A 13,672-nucleotide genomic window follows, 5' to 3' on the forward strand; every position below is an offset into this window, starting at 1 on the left:
ACCCTGGGAAAGGCCAGTAATGCTTTAAAGAGTCACATTCAAGACTTCATGGTCACTCCAGTCATTATCCAGAATCTTCAAATCTTTAACAAAAGATGCCACTTCGGCACTGGTAGAGACATAATCAAGAGTGCAGCACGCTCCTCAACTACTCCAGGTATATTTCCCCAGGCGGTCGTTAAGCGTTTGCCCGTTGAAAATTTCAAGGTCGCAACTTTTTAGGATGCAAAGCCATCTCTCCCCTTCCTCGTCATTATCATTATGTTGCATGCATAGGAGCGGGTGTAATGATTTATTGTTGGTGGTTCCACCTCCCCCTTTGATTTGGCAGTTAAAGTCACGTTCAAGTATAACAAAATTGCTTTTCGTTTCACTCTTCCACTCAACAAATCATGCAGAGAATCTTGAATTCATGCTCTGCCTGTCGCACCATGGGGATTACATAGATTAACCAATAACAGTTTTACCCAATTATCGTTCATAAATATAACCACCTCCACAGCATTAATATCGTCCTCAAATTCAATTTCTCTAGATAGTATTGACTTTTCCACCCCAATCATTAGTCCTCCATACGGTCTTCCAAACTGTCCCTTTTTTGCTGGGGTATGGTATAACACATACCCATCAATAACAATAGGTGTGAGTAACCAAGTGTCTTGTAGCATAAATAGTGAATGTGTCATGATGAGAGGTAGTGAGCGATTCTTTACCATAAATAGTTTAAAATCCCTAGTATTCCAAATCAACAATGAGAAAATCCAGGGCTTATTCATAAACAGGGGTAAGGCATCTGCTAACCGCTTGAGCGTGTTCTGTATATCACTAATTTGAACATGTTTCCCTGTAGTGAGTGTGGGCTTAACATTTTTATTATCCTTAGAAGTCTTAGACTTCACAGTTATCAATGGGTCATCATCCTCAGGGTTGACATGCTCTCCCAGCCCCACCTGGGCTAGGTTGCTCCTATGTTTCCGTATAAGTTGTGCAGAAGCCAAAACCTTACAGTGTAGTGCAGTCACATTAGGGTTAGAGGAATGGAGAGGCTCTACAAATGAAAAGTCCCCAGAAAGAATTACTCTTAGCTGCAGTATTAAATGCAATTTGGCAAGCAGGCCCCCCGCAGCAGCCACTTGCCACCAGTTTTCTGATTGAGGTTCTTCACTATGCAGATCTTATTCTCCTCTCTATTTTCCTCCCTTGACTCCGCCACACTTTCCATGTCAGAGTCAGTGCTCTCTTGTCTGCTTCTTGAGGTATTCCTTTGGGGAGTGGAGAATTGGTTGTCTTTAGTGATAGAGTTTTCAGAGAGAGCAGAGTCTTGGCTATCATTACTGACAATTGATATTTCATTAGATTTTTCCAGTAGAACCAAACTCGTTAGCGACCTAGGGCCCTTTATTTGCCGTTTCTTGGTCTTGAGAGCTCTTTTCCTGGACTTTCTAGATTTTTGCTGTGGATTGGCCGTGTTTGGCAGCGGGGATGCCACCTCTACAGGCACATCTTTCAATGCTGCTCTCTTAGCCATCCTTCGCTGTTTCTTGGTGAGGTATATGCTTTGTTGTTCGATAGGTGCTACAGATACCTTGATGTTCACTGGGGCCTCAGGGGTCACCTGTTCCTTCTCTTTAGAGGTCTCAGTCTCAAATACCAAACCCGGATCGTGTAGGTTAAGCTGCAATACTGTATTCACATGAATTCTCGCACATAATTTGAGGAGAATTTTGAAGGCAAACTGTAAACGAGTTTATGGATGCCTGAAGATCTGCAATTGCAGCAGCATTTGACTGAGATATGTCATTAGTGAGCTCTTCAGCCGGGTGACACCCGTCCTCAGTGTCAATCCGCAGGTTCAGGGATTCAGACAAGCGGCCAGTACTTAAATCAGTAGAAGGGCTATTTGCCGGCCGGAGTAGCTGCGCCTCTACCTTAATGGTTGCCGCTTTTTGAGGGGTCCCCATTGTGTTATTACCAGGGATTGCATTGCTTGGGGGCGGCGCCATTGATCTCTGTATGGATAGGCAAAGATCTAATAATGAATTGTTATCAATATCATCATAGTTTGTTGAATCCAAAGGTTGACTCCCATTATGCACTGATGGAATTGTCTCTTCAATAGTCATGTTCTTTTGGCTGGTAACATTTTTTGAAATAAGGCAGGAATAGTACCTCTTTTCATGATTTCATGATTTCCCCTTCTTTTGTTTTGTTAAATTTCATATTCGTTTTATTGCCGTTTCCTTTTCTCAAATTGTAATTCGTTTTTTCGCCGCATGCTTTAGGAGACATGGTCACTTTGGGTGCAGTACAAAGTACAGGCTCAGCAGTTGGAAATTCTATATCAAGCACGGTATTATGTGAGCTTAGTACCCACAACTATGTGCAAGCACTGGCCAGTCAAACAGTCACGTTGGGGGTAATGCGCTTGTATATACAGCGGGGTGAACAGTTCAAACCAGATTAAATTGTAGCGTACGTGCATCCACCAGGAGAAGCCGCCCCTCAGCGGTGTTTGCTACAACGTGAGTGGGATCAAAGAGGATATTAATCCCCTGCAGTCTCACACACTGATAGAGAAAACTTTAAAGTGGGCGGATTTACCGTACCAAAGATCGTGGGACGATTTGTCCGCTGCTCACAACTCGCGTACACCTCGCTGGTATAAATCCCAGGGAGGGGCTCCCCACTCCCACAAAGGACCACTTGCACTCCACTTGGCCCCGCGCGCATTCCGTGCCCGAATGGGGCTTTTATGTTGTTTGTTGAGAGTCCAGCAAAGCAGCTCCTCCTCCTTGCCAATAGAAATGCAAACAGACTCCAGAAATAGCACAAAATTCGATTAATCCGACCACAAAGGACCACTTGCAGTCCACTTGGCCCCAAATTGTTTTGTCAACAGATGGTAGCATCAAGCACATTTTGATTTTAATTCGAATACGTCCAAAGATCTACTTGTACATATTGTATGAATTCTTATGATTGTTTTTGTGTTCTGCTTCAATGGCTAAAGTCGAAAATAAAGCTGTTCAAACAAAATTACATATTGCCAAAGAAAATGTCCACCAGTGTCCACCAACTTTCACCTCTTTTACCCGCTCAACCCTCATTCAAATAAATAATTCAGGCAAATTGGGGTGCGCTTGCGAACGAGATGGCTGCTGTTGTTTGAGCTCAATGAGCGAGTGCTTGGAGGAGGAGACTGGAGGCCAGTGATGACCGGTTTAAGATCCTGAAGACAGTGGCATGCCTTTGTGCAGCTGTGGTCTGCTGTTGGGGACTGACAGTGGTGCTCTGAGCGGGCCGCGAGATGCCATGTGGCGGCATGGACCACAGGCAGCCTGGGGTGAGCCTGTAATGGGCACGCAGTGAGCAGTGGAGGGAGCCTGCTAGCTGGTGCGTGAGCTGCAGTGACCCAACAGCAGCTTGCTCTCTGCCTCGTGAGCTGTACTCGAGGAGGCATGATCAGGCGCGGCCACAGTGTGAGGCCTGGAGCTGGGGGTATGGACTGCGGTGCGCACAGTCTCTGGAAGGCGGTGGCCGGCCGCAGCGGTCCGGCTCCTCACTGTGTGGGTACCCAGAGTGGTCCACACACTGCCCTGAAGTGGGCTGCACACAGAGGGCGCCGGTTATGATGTGAAGCTGAGGGAGGACTCTGAATGCGGAATAGCTTACCTGACACGACTTCTCTGTGTATCGAAGTGGAGCGATAGATAGCCTGCTGGGGCACCATAGTGCTTAATGGGGTGAATGTGCTGTGCCTGTTTCGTTTCAGCTCCTGGGTTTGGTGTAAGTCTATCTGCTTGGCGTGGCACCTCCAGCTCCATTGCTTGGCCTGGATGCATCCTCCTAGCACCTACCCTACTGAAGGATCAAGGGACTGATGGTCTCCCAAGCTGTTTACAGAGGTAACCTTGCTTCGCTATGGGGCATCCCAGACTGCACATAGTTGGCCTATCCTCACAGTGACGGCCGGAGTGCGCTAGTGCAGGCCGAGACAGTTGGACTGATGGCTTGTGTGCAAGGCTAGCCCCCGTTCTGTGATTCTGTTCTTTTTCCTACCTAACTGCTACACGTGTCTTCTGGTTGGGTAAGGGGCAGTTGAAGTTTGAGGTGGTGAACTGGGCAAGTGCTGCTGGACAGCTTGGGGGAATAGTAGTGGCTGGTGGGCCCCTCTGAAACTACTGAAGCGAGGCCCCCCGACCTGCCCTGTTTGCCTGCTCTGGGGTGGCGGCTACCCCCTGTTGGTGACAGAGAGCGGCTGTTGGAAGGTCAACGGTAATAAGCAGGGGCACCTGCAGTTCACCCGGGAGGGCTTGGCTTTGTGTAAGGGCACTATGGCAGCATCCCGCTCTGGGGGACCTGAGGAGGTGGTGTTAGCTGGGTCTGTCCTGCTGCCTGTGGGGTGTCTGCAAGCCCGGCTCTGGAATTAAGTCTTACTTTGACAGATATGACACATGGCTTTGCATCTGCAAATACCAAGCTTGATGGCATGGAATATAAAATGGACAGCATGCAAGAGCGCATAGAGAAGGAAAGTGGTCATCTCCGGGAGGCTGAACATAGAGTGGTGGTACTGGAAGATACAGGTTCGGAGGTGACCCAAGGAATCTGGGTGTTGCAGCGGGAAGTGAAAGACATTTGTGTGAAAAATTAAGATTTAGAAGTGAGGTTTTGCCGTAACAAGATAAGAGTGGTAGGGACCCTGGAATCCTTACCCGTGCAGAACATTTATGGAATCCTTTATCAAGGAGGTGCTGCGGAACCCCTGCTCTCATCCTAGGTTTTGATCACGAGAGCCCACTGCGTCGCCGTACAGCAACCTAGACCGGGGCAGAATCCATGCCCGGTTGTAGCGAGACTGCTTAATTGCAGATACTGTGATGGCATACTACGCAGAGCACATGAACTGGGTGACTTACAATACAAGGGTCCATAGTATCGTTCTACCCAGCTTTAACCCCCGTCGGTGCAGAGGGCTGGCTGTCCTTTCTGGCATCAAAACGTCTGCTGAGAGACAGAGACTACAATATGCAATGTTATACCTCTCCAAGTTGCGGGTGATCCCTGATAAGAATACTCCGTTTTTTTCTGAACCAGCAGAGGTAATCGCTTTTGTGGTATCCCTGCCGAAAGGCTGATGGGAAGGTGGCTGGTGTGTATTGCACTGCGGCCAGTTCTGCCTCTATGCTACCAGTTTATGTACTGGTGGATTTTGTGGGTAGGTGTGCACACCTACCCAGTCTATTCTTGTTTGACGGTTATGTAACAAAATGGTGGAGTTGCTGTTTAGCCTAATGCATTTTTGTCCTTCTCTTCCATAGGGTTGCTCTAGCAGATCAGGCCAATGAAGTTGCTGAATCCGACATTCCCGGTTAGGGCTCCAGGTTGGTGGTGTTGGGATGGTTGGGAGGTGGGAGACTAACAAGGTGTTTGCTAAATTGTGGGGAATGCACGTTTCTATGCTGCCTATTCATTATATTCTCGTTGGTTAATAACAATTATTCACAAGTCGCTGGGGTTCTGACCCCTGACCTCGGAAAGTGATCCTGAAGGACGTTTTCTGATTGTCTCTGGGACACTGGCAAGGCATATGGTCACCTGTGTTAATGTGTATGGCCCAAACACAGATGATCCCCAGTTCTATGATTACCTCTGGCTTGGCGTATTCGCATATACAGCTGATTATGGCAGGAGATTTTAACACGATATTGCGTGCAGAATTAGATAGGTCAACGCCCGGGACTCGGATGCTGTCACTGGCAGCAAGGGCTATCCATGTGCGGGTTGGAGGACCTATGTTTGCTTGATCTATGGTGGATCGTGCATCCTGGCGAAAAGGATTTTCCTCTGTCCATGAAATGAGGTCACAAATTGATTATATACTGGTCGGCCAGGACTGTGTTCATAGTACTAGTAGCTGCTTGATGCCTCCGAGGACAATGTCCGACCATTCCCGATTCAGTGACAGTTTAGGTTGCTAGACTTAGTAATTAGCAGACCATACTAGCATTTCAAGGGTCAGGCATTGTTGGATGTAGTATACCGGGGTGAAGTCATTTCATTTTTTTTGCAACCAATGAGGGTTTGGTGTCCTCTGTGGGACATTATGGGAAACCTTTAAAGTTTATTTGCGGGGGCGCTGTATCTCATTGGAAAATGGGGTTCTCAAGGCAATCAAATGGCGATTGGCGAGTCCTGAGGTGAAGGTACTACAGGCAGAGGGAGGACAGTAAGATGAGTGTGGGTTGGCTGCATCAAGGGTAGTGCTTGATAACTTTAGGGTTGAGGCAGAGAGAGAGATGTGGTCTCTGGCAGCTCCGCACTTGATATTTGGCACGATTGGCACAGGGGAAGTGGCCAAACTGATATACCAGTAGTGATGGGGTCGGACAGCACATTGATTTCAGAGCTGGGGGCTGTTTTGCAGGAATTCCAAAGGTTTTAGGAGACTTTGTATGCAGAGTGGGGACAGCCAAACTCACAACTTATGCAGTCCTTTGTTAAGGATGCCCATTTGGTTAGCAAAGATGAGTCCACTAAGGAGTTGCTGGGGCACCCCTCTCAGTCGACAAGATATTGAAGGCGATTAAAGCACTGCTGAATTCCAAGGCCCCAGGTTCAGACGGGATTACCTCCGAGTTGTATAAGGAATTTGGGCTGAATATGGCCCGATATCTCCTTTAGATGTGGCAAGAGGCGGTTCAGCTTGGGAGATATCCCCCTACATAGCGGGAAGGCATTATTACCTTGCTTCTGAAGCCGGGCAATGATCTGCTGGAATGAGCCTTCTACAGGCTGATTTCCTTGATCAACCTGGCCACGAGGATATTTTCCAATATTCGTGCGGATAGGCTGCTCCCGCATCTTTCCTCAGTGGTTCATCTGGAGCAGTGTTGGTTTATTCCTGGGCGCTGCATGGCATTGAATCTGAGGAGATTGTTTGCGATACTAGCTCAGATTAATCCGGCGGTGCAAGGGTTTGGGGCACTCTTCGATATGGGGAAGGCGTTTGACTCAGTCATGTGGGCTTATTTGTTTGAGGAGAATTGGGCTTCCTTCCCACTATGTTGAGTATGTCAAGGTCTTGTATTCAGGAGTGTCTGTGCTGATTGGTCTCTTTAGTAAGCGTTCAGCGTCATTTGCACTGCGGCATCGGACATGGCAGAAGTGCCCGTTGTCCCTGTTGTTATTTGCGATCACTTTGGAGCCGCTCACTGTACATCTAAGTTTGCTGAATAGGAATAGAGGGCTGGCGGTGGGTGGGATCAGGGAGCTTATTTATTTATATGCAGGTGATGTGATTCTATATGTGATGGACCCCAAGAGGAACATGAGGCCGCTGTCGGCGGGGATTGAAGCTTTTGGGGAAATTTCAGGGCTGCGTGTCAATTGGTGCAAATCTGTGATGTTCCGAACGAATGAGGCTACTAGGCGCCTGCTCGGTTGAGGGGGGTTCCGTTGGGAGCAGATACATGTAAAGTATCATGGTGTGGAGGTAAGTAGGAGTTGGCTGCAGCTTTTGAAAGACAATCGTGGGCCTATCTGCATGTACTGTGGAGAAAGATTGACTAGTGGGCTGCACTTGTTCTCTCTCATGGGCAAAGGTGGATATTTTTTAAATGGTGATCCTCCCTAAATTGTATTTTTTTCTTAACCTGCCAATTTGGTCTGCATCTCAGTGTTTTAAAGAATTACGGACACTATTGATTAAGTTGGTGTGGAGCCTTAAATCTCCCAGGATTCGGTGGGAGATGCTTACCTGCACATAGGAACAAGAGGGACTAAACGTACCTGATATGTAACTTTACTACTTAGCAGCACAAGTCTTGTTTGGGTCATACTGGATGCCGTGTTCGCTGCCATTTCGTCATCTGAGTGTTCAGAGGCGGTCGGTCAAGCCTTATTCTCTACATGGGACCCTGGTGTCTATGAAAATCTCTGACAAATGTCCTTTTGACCTGGTTGTATGTACTGTTCATGCATGGTGAAGAATGTGCTTGAAATTGAGTGAGCAGTGCCCTTACACCCTGGAGTTGAAAGTCTGGGATATTCAGTGTATCGCACCGATATGTGATGGGTCATTAAGAGAGAGTGAGAGAGTGGGTGGGTCTTGGTATCAATAATATGTTTCATTTAATGTAGATGGGAGCTTTGTGACATGAGAGCAGATGTAGGCCAACCTGGGGGAGGATTGGCCTTTCTTTCTTGTATTTTAGGATTCGCGAGGCATTTAAGGCATGGTCTCCGGGATTCCCAGCTGAGCCGCAGCCATGTGCGATTTTAAAGTATCTGATTAACTCGGCAAATGCAGGAAGGGTGATTTCTACTTTTTATCATATGGTGCAGAACTTGGCTCCTACAGGGCGTTAGCATGTAGGTCGCAAAGGGTGAGGGATATTGGATCGGATATGGAGGACTCTTGTTTGTGCAATATGTGCATATACATCAAGAGAGTGGCGATTAGTGCCATATTTAAATTGATACAATTTAAAATTCTCCACCGCACTTACCCCAATGGTGCAGAGGAAATTTGACACCACCAAGGATGGTAGAGGCTCTCAACTCAATGTAAGAATGATAATGCAGGATGTATACACGTCCTGTGGGATTGCCCCTCATTGTCGTCTTTTTTGAGGTAAGTAGCAGAGATGACGGGGCGCATGGTGTATCATGAAGTACCTCTAGATATTATGTGCTGTTTGTTTGAATGGCTCCTAGGAACCCCAAAGGGTGGGAGGAATCTGTTGTCAATCTGTATGATCCTAACTAAAAGATGCATTTTGAGGCTCTTGTCTAGCCTGGTTGCGCCAACGACAGAGAGATGACTGCGCAACCTGCCATTGTGGTGTGATGTGGACCATGACCATTGTTTTCTGCAGGCAGCGACGTCTTGACCCGGGGACATATGGAACCCTGTTTGCACCTTTTTGTTGGCTGGAGAGACTGCTGATAAAAGAGGAGTGGAAGTGGGCCGTGGGGATCAGGGCCAATCCAGATAGAGTGACAATGGGAGATGGAAGGACTGTAATGATTTAGATATATATATATATGTCTTCATTTGGTTTATCTGCCCATGGCAAAGACTGTTTCTGGGTACTGCCTGGGTATGCTAGTCCCTATTCCTGTACTGTTATTGTGGGCTCCCGCCTGGCTATTGGAGCTAGAGGGTGGTGAGGGAGGGTGAAAAGGCTGCCTGTGTCATTCAAGGCAATGGCTGGCTGCTAATTGAAGGACTGTGACATGCATTTCCTCTTTTCCTCTGTATTTTAAGCTTGGATGTCGCAGGTGACATGAACCTATTAACAAATAAAGTTTAAGTAAAGAAAATGCAGGCAAATCAGCCATTTCTTCACCAATTCAAAGTGTCTGTTTCACCAAATGTCATCATAACATTCACCGAATGATACTTTATATCTACATTATCTAATGATGTCAAAAGGAATGGAAGTGAAAATGGTGCATGTGTAGTATTACAGTCCTTTCAGTGCAACCTTTCCAAGTTTTGATAACTCTGATCGATTAAATGAACTGAAAATTAAAAAAAAGTTAGGTTGATACAATGTGTGAGCATGTCAAAACCCATAGACTTGTTCATATAATGGTAGTAACAGAACAGAAAGAGGAACAGATCTCACGCTATATCAAGCAAAAATGTTGTCTGAGGTGGCCCCTGAGTGCCATTCTACACAGTGACATACAAAGGCCTTTAGCCAAATAGAGCGGCTGGAGAAAAGCAGTGCTGCGAATGGGAGCGCTCTGGCACATTATTACTTTAGTGAGACACGACTGATCCCTCAGAAGCAGGAAAATGTTAGCAGAAGACCTGTATTGAATAGATTGTTGATAACAGCAAGAGGCTCCCAAATATTTTTTTGTTTCTTTATGATATTTATAACTACACTGATGTTAACCATAAGAACATCCTCTAACAAGAGAGGGCCACCCCTTTCTGAAGTCGAAACCATACAAAATGGACTCACTCGAGAGACAAAATTAGTCTTGTTTTATCTTAAATTGTACGATTAATGAAATCTAGCCAAACCAACAATCCAACAACTTGTATCCCTGAACTCCTTCTAAAGTCCATATATTTGTTTAAGAGGTGAGAAACTGAAAATGCCAAATAATCAATCAAGGGAATTGTTCTCTATTATATCCAAGCAGCAGTGTTGGACGCTTTTGTAGTGCAGGCTAATCTTTTTAACTCCTTTTTTGTGGGCGAAATTGAATGGATCAGTGCCGATATTGAACAGGAGGCTTCTAATAACCCACCTGTGCCCTTGTCTAATCTATCTTCAGGCAACTCGGATGATTTACAGAATCAGACATTAGTACCTATGTTTGAGTTTCACCCGGTTGCTGAAGACGACATATTTAAACTCATTGGGTCTCTTAAATCTACCATTGACTCCCTATCTACTTTGCCGGCTTATGCAGCGAAGAGAATGGCGCAGGAACTTAACCCATTTGTCACTACCTTTGTTAACAAATCACTGACAAGTGGGATCGTCCCCGAAAATCTAAAGCTCGCTATTGTTTCACCTTTGCTGAAAAAGCCATCTTTTGATGTGAAGATCCTTCAAAATGACCGCCTATCCTGGCCAGCTAAAATACTTGAAAAAGTTGTTACCAACCAGTTCCAGGAATTTGTTGAACGCAAACTGTTATTGGATACGTTTCAGTCCAGCTTTCAGCCAAAGCATGGAACCGAGACTGCACTCCGGGCTGTACAAGATGAATTGTTAAAGGCTGCGGACCAAGGGTAACTCTCATTATTGGTAATGCTGGATCTGTCTGCAGCCATTTTTTTTTTTTGACCAACTTCATTTAATAAATATATATGAAACAACACAACTGAGTAACATCAGAAATATCAGAGTGAGAATAAGTGAAAGAACACAGCATATACAGCAGTTCATTATATTGTAAATGACACACTAAGTTAACAGCATTTCAGAGAAAAAAAAAACATTGAAAATCATCCCCACCCTCCTACCCCATAACAAGACAGAACAACACAAAACAAAACCACAAAACCAACAACAGCACAAAACAAACACCCCTACCCACCCCCCCAATCTCAAAATCCATTAACAGAAAAACCATAGCCTACACCTTATCCAAAAAGATCACAAAATAACCCCCACCTTTCCTCATATTCAATTTCCCTATGATGTCGAATTGCCTGAGTGTTCTCATACCAAGAGAGTGTCCGCATATCCGACACCCAATTCTCGCAATGCGGCTTCTTCCTAGACTTCCAGACCTTCATTATTTGTTTTATGGCCATCAACAATGCCCTATCAATCCAATCCGAATAGTCCCCCAATTCCACATTCCGACCATAAGTTGAAAGGAAAATCACTGTAAGAAAGGTACGAGGCAAGAACATACCAGTTACCATATCAACACAATCTAAAACCTCTCTCCAAAAGTCTACCACTCTACTACACTCCCAGAGCATATGCAGATAAGTCCCTCTCAAGCTTCCACACACCCAGCATAAGTCCACATCAGTCAAACCTCTCCCTTTCATCCTCACCAGCGTCCAATAAATACGACCCAAAAGACGTTGGTGAATATACCTCAGATTCAAATCAACCTTGTCCTTCACTGAAGCCCTCCAGCTATTATCCCACAAATTCTCAGAAAGGTCAGTTCCCAATTCACACACCCACTTCATTCGCAACTGGTCCAGGAATTCCTCACACAATCCTGCAGAGGCATCAACTTAACATATGAAGAAACCGTCTTAGGAGATGTAGCGAAGATCTCAAAAATATGAGGACTACCACCCAAAGGTTCACTCAACATTTGCATCCTTTCTACTAGTAACTGCTCTAAAAGCCCATACATACCTGCCTCCCTGTTATGCAACCCATAACAATTAACCAATTCTCCAAACGGAACCATCCTTCCCCCCCATGATATTCTTCTGGAACGGTTGCAGAAAGTAGGAAGAGTTTCCGACTTGGCATTGGGCTGGTTTAGGTCTTGTCTAACTGACCGTCAACAGCGAGTGAGGCTGGGGGAGTTCCTGTCGGACCTCATCAAGCTTAATTGTGGAGTCCCACAGGGATCCTCCCTGTCTCCTCTGCTGTTCAATTTATACATCTGACCCCTTCTGGAAATTCTAAAGTGTTACGTGTTGAATTTTCACTTGTACACGGATAATACCCAGAACTTCATTTGCGTTGCCAACTTGGAGGAAGCATTTACTCAACCAGGCCTTTGCCTGGCTGGAAGAAGTAAGTGACTGGATGTCAAAAAATTATTTACAGCTCAACGCATCAAAGACTGAGCTTATCTTGTTTGGGCCCAAGCATTTGTTGAATACTGCAAATAATTTGCCTATCCCCTTGCTTTTGGGCAAAAACCTAACATTTGTATCCAAAATATAAAATCTGGGCTGTATCTGGCAGGGGGACCTTGAGGTTGAAGAGATGGTTGGAGCCAAGATTCAAGCAGTGCACTTATCTTTAAGAATGCTGCGTAAAGTGCTTTCCTATATAGCCACAGAAGACCAGGAGGCTGTGGTGGGCGCCTTAACTAGTGCCCACATGGACTATTGTAATAGTCAACTGCTGGGTATTTTCGCTAAACAACTTCAGTGACTTCAGAATGCAGCTGTTAGATTGGTATTCAAGTTGAGGAAAACGGCTCATGTATCTCCATTTCATCGCTACATTGGCTCTCAATTGAAGACTGTATTAGGTTCAAGACAGCATGCATCGTTTTCAAGTGTGTAAATGGTATAGCCCCTTTATATCTGAGGGAGCTAATTCAGCCGTATCACCCCGTGAGGCAGGAACGCTCTAGTGATGGTCATTTTTTGGCTATCCCTTATTCACTCTATAAATCATTGGGCGATAGAAGATTTGCTGTTTTTGGTCCAGAGCTGTGGAACTCTCTGCCACTTAAACTTAGGTCTATGAGCTTGCTTTTTCAATTTCGCCGAGCACTAAAGACCTTCTTGTTTAGATAACCCTCTTCACGATAAGGGCCTGAAATGAATTCTGTTATATTCTCTATCTATTATGATTGTCACTTGAGCCGTAATACAGTTCATTTTGTTCAGTGCGCATCACAAATGGCAAAATACAAATACAAAATAAGAGTGGCAACCAACTATGCCGGCTCTTTTGGGTGGTGATGGCCCCTGCACTAAGTTAATGGTTATGAGCAAAACAAGGAAGTTCATTGCATAGGGTAAAACACCATAGAATGCTTTAATAGGTAGCATCAATGCAGCTCTCGTTCTCTGAACCACCGTCTACTCTAGAACTCATAGCCTCCCAACTGCATAGGGATACCAAATCACTCTCTCAAGCTACCTCAGCCCCTTTTCCATATTTTGTTTTCACTCTTCTGGTTCCTCTCCAAAGCTCACATTCTAAAATAGGGTCCTGCAACCTTTTGTCTTCCAGATCTCTTGGACTACATTTCCCATCAGCCAGCATAGTCAATCAAGAGGGGTCATGAAAGCCATAGGGCCTCATTCCGAGGTCGGTGGTAACCTGCTAGTGCCACTGGCGGGTTGCAACTGACCCAGAATCAATGAATCCGCTGCCTGACTTCCCGGTGCCACTGGGACATTACAAGTCCCGGTGGCTCGGGAAGTCAGGCGGCGGATTTGGTAACTTCCCATTCCGGTGGAGTCCCATAGGACTCC

Source organism: Ambystoma mexicanum, chromosome 14 (assembly GCF_040938575.1).
Source record: "Ambystoma mexicanum isolate Mex_15411 chromosome 14, UKY_AmexF1_1, whole genome shotgun sequence".
Lineage (NCBI taxonomy): Eukaryota > Metazoa > Chordata > Amphibia > Caudata > Ambystomatidae > Ambystoma > Ambystoma mexicanum.